Consider the following 3,865-nt stretch of genomic DNA (forward strand, 5'->3'; position numbering starts at 1 on the left):
AGTGATTATGTCGGAGGATCTCACCTTCAAGGACCATAACATTGTATCAATCGCATCTGCTAGAAAAATTACAGGATGGATAATGAGAACCTTCAAAACTAGGGAGGCCAAGCCCATGATGACACTCTTCAGGTCACTTGTTCTATCTAGGCTGGAATATTGCTGCACTCTAACAGCACCTTTCAAGGCAGGTGAAATTGCCGACCTAGAAAATGTACAGAGAACTTTCACGGCGCGCATAACGGAGATAAAACACCTCAATTACTGGGAGCGCTTGAGGTTTCTAAACCTGTATTCCCTGGAACGCAGGAGGGAGAGATATATGATTATATACACCTGGAAAATCCTAGAGGGACTAGTACCGAACTTGCACACGAAAATCACTCACTACGAAAGCAAAAGACTTGGCAGACGATGCACCATCCCCCCAATGAAAAGCAGGGGTGTCACTAGCACGTTAAGAGACCATACAATAAGTGTCAGGGGCCCGAGACTGTTCAACTGCCTCCCAGCACACATAAGGGGGATTACCAACAGACCCCTGGCAGTCTTCAAGCTGGCACTGGACAAGCACCTAAAGTCAGTTCCTGATCAGCCGGGCTGTGGCTCGTACGTTGGTTTGCGTGCAGCCAGCAGCAACAGCCTTGTTGATCAGGCGCTGATCCACCAGGAGGCCTGGTCACAGACCGGGCCACGGGGGCGTTGACCCCCGAAACTCTCTCCAGGTAAACTCCAGGTATGGATGCGACCGTACTGGCTGGCTTGTAAACACTGGCGCTGAGGCCACACGTGGGATGCTTCCTGGATGAATCACGTAAGGCGAGTTTTTTATCGTGAAGCAATGCAAAATTTTTGCGCTCAAATGCTTTTATGGTGGATTTAATGTAATGCGATGCATTAGTAAGGCGGGTTTCACTGTAATAATAATAATAATAATGTGTTATTAATAATAACATTTGCTATTATTATTTAAGACATATATGTTAGTAAATACCACTGCCTCAACTGCTGTCTCACCCACTGCCTCACCCACTGCCTCAACTGCTGCTTCAACCACTGCCTCACCCACTGCCTCACCCACTGCCTCAACTGCTGCCTCACCCGCTGCCTTACCCACTGCCTCTAACACTGCCTCAACCACTCCAGTCGCACTCAATCTACAAGCACCAAACACAATGAATTATTGTGAAGTGTTTGGAAGAGCACTGAGACTAATGCTCACTCCAGCATAAACAAAGCCACACTGACAATGTGTCAACCACTCCCTCCACTTCAAGCCTGGTATTTTTGTTCAATTTCCTTCTTCAATTCTATTGTATTTATTATTATTATTATTATTATTATTACTATTGTTATTATTAGCAGAAGCAGAAATGTTGGATTCTTTGCTGTGTTCAAGAGTAAACACATGATGTCACCGTCCAATACCTGTCCAAATAGCCATTCCAATATGCAGTCATGAATGGGTTTACATTATTTATACTGTAGTTTAATAGCAAATAATGAACAAACAAAACACTCACCACACAATGGTGGGAGGGCTGGCTGCCAGTTGTGGGGGTCGGAGGGAGGGTAGTAGGGACACACAGGTGGTGGTAGACTTAAATATGAATTGGCTGCTGGGAATTTGGCGGTTGGGAATTCGTGAATGTGTGAAGCCCGCGAAAGTTGAAAATGCGAATGTTGAGGGAGACCTGTATATCATGTTTCTATGTTATTAATATTATTTATTGCCTTATTAGATGAATTGTGATAGATAAATAAGCTGTAGAGTTGATATTAGTGTCATATTGAAGTACCATGTCAAGCCTCCTGACAGCAGGAACAGATTAGTTAGATTCCCATTATTTTTTATGGGGAAAATTAATTTGGTTAACAATAAAATCAGTTAAGGACAAACTCTCTGGAACGGATTAAAATCATCACCCGAGGGTCCACTGTACATCGCTAAGTGAGAAGAGGCTGTATTAATATTGTACTCCAAGAATATAATAAAAATTGTTTGTGTTGAAGTCATATTGTTTACTCTATTAGTAAACATAATTATTATACACAACTTGTGATTTATCTTGAAGATATTTTCAGGTAAACATTTAAAAGTGACAATTTTATTTAGTGAAAAATGTGACAATACATAAAAAAATCTTTTCTTATTCTGTGTGTTTTGTTGGTAATTGTGGAATATTGTACTATACTGACTCATGTTTCTATTGCAGAAGTATTTTGTGGAAGACTACCAGGTTTTGTCTTGCAAGACACTATATCTTCAGTACTTCAAGAAGCACCAGTGTAAGACTACCAGGTTGTATCTTGCCAGACACTATATCTTCAGTACTTCAAGAAGCACCAGTGTAAGACTACAAGGTTGTATCTTGCCAGACACTATATCTTCAGTACTTCAAGAAGCACCAGTGTAAGACTACCAGGTTGTGTCTTGCCAGACACTATATCTTCAGTACTTCAAGAAGCACCAGTGTAAGACTACCAGGTTGTGTCTTGCCAGACACTATATCTTCAGTACTTCAAGAAGCACCAGTGTAAGACTACCAGGTTGTGTCTTGCCAGACACTATATCTTCAGTACTTCAAGAAGCACCAGTGTAAGACTACCAGGTTGTGTCTTGCCAGACACTGTATCTTCAGTGTAAGACTACCAGGTTGTGTCTTGCCAGACACTGTATCTTCAGTACTTCAAGAAGCACTAGTGTAAGACTACCAGGTTGTGTCTTGCCAGACATTATATCTTCAGTACTTCAAGATGCACCAGTGTAATACTACCAGGTTGTATCTTGCCAGATACTATATCTTCAGCACTTCAAGAAGCACCAGTGTAAGACTACCAGGTTGTGTCTTGCCAGACACTATATCTTCAGTACTTCAAGAAGCACCAGTGTAAGACTACCTGGTTGTGTCTTGCCAGACACTATATCTTCAGTACTTCAAGAAGCACCAGTGTAAGACTACCAGGTTGTGTCTTGCCAGACACTGTATCTTCAGTACTTCAAGAAGCACCAGTGTAAGTATCTTGAACAGCAACTGATATTGCAGAAGTGTTTTGTGGAAGACTACCAGGTTGTATCTTGCCAGACACTATATCTTCAGTACTTCAAGAAGCACCAGTATAAGACTACCAGGTTGTATCTTGCCAGACACTATATCTTCAGTACTTCAAGAAGCACCAGTGTAAGTGTCTTGAACAACAACTGCAGGTTGTGTCTTGCCAGACACTGTATCTTCAGTACTTCAAGAAGCACCAGTGTAAGTATCTTGAACAGCAACTGATATTGCAGAAGTGTTTTGTGGAAGACTACCAGGTTGTATCTTGCCAGACACTATATCTTCAGTACTTCAAGAAGCACCAGTATAAGACTACCAGGTTGTATCTTGCCAGACACTATATCTTCAGTACTTCAAGAAGCACCAGTGTAAGACTATCAGGTTGTGTCTTGCCAGACACTATATCTTCAGTACTTCAAGAAGCACCAGTGTAAGACTACCAGGTTGTGTCTTGCCAGACACTGTATCTTCAGTACTTCAGTAGGTTGTGTCTTGCCAGACAGTACTTCAGTGTAATGCACCAGTGTAAGACTACCAGGTTGTATCTTGCCAGACACTATATCTTCAGTACTTCAAGAAGCACCAGTGTAAGACTACCAGGTTGTGTCTTGCCAGACACTGTATCTTCAGTACTTCAAGAAGCACCAGTGTAAGACTACCAGGTTGTGTCTTGCCAGACACTATATCTTCAGTACTTCAAGAAGCACCAGTGTAAGACTACCAGGTTGTGTCTTGCCAGACACTGTATCTTCAGTACTTCAAGAAGCACCAGTGTAAGACTACCAGGTTGTGTCTTGCCAGACACTATA

At 42.1% G+C, this 3,865-nt stretch overlaps 1 long non-coding RNA gene across 1 annotated transcript; it reads left to right on the forward strand.

Moving 5' to 3' along the window:
• The first annotated feature begins 738 nt into the window (after nucleotides 1-738).
• Nucleotides 739-3,530, forward strand: LOC138855484 (uncharacterized). The gene is made up of 3 exons (XR_011394735.1): nucleotides 739-814; nucleotides 2,217-2,612; nucleotides 2,657-3,530. It is a non-coding gene; the product is annotated as an uncharacterized lncRNA (long non-coding RNA).
• Nucleotides 3,531-3,865: the final 335 nt, after the last annotated feature.

This window comes from Cherax quadricarinatus, chromosome 96 (assembly GCF_038502225.1).
Source record: "Cherax quadricarinatus isolate ZL_2023a chromosome 96, ASM3850222v1, whole genome shotgun sequence".
Taxonomy (NCBI): domain Eukaryota; kingdom Metazoa; phylum Arthropoda; class Malacostraca; order Decapoda; family Parastacidae; genus Cherax; species Cherax quadricarinatus.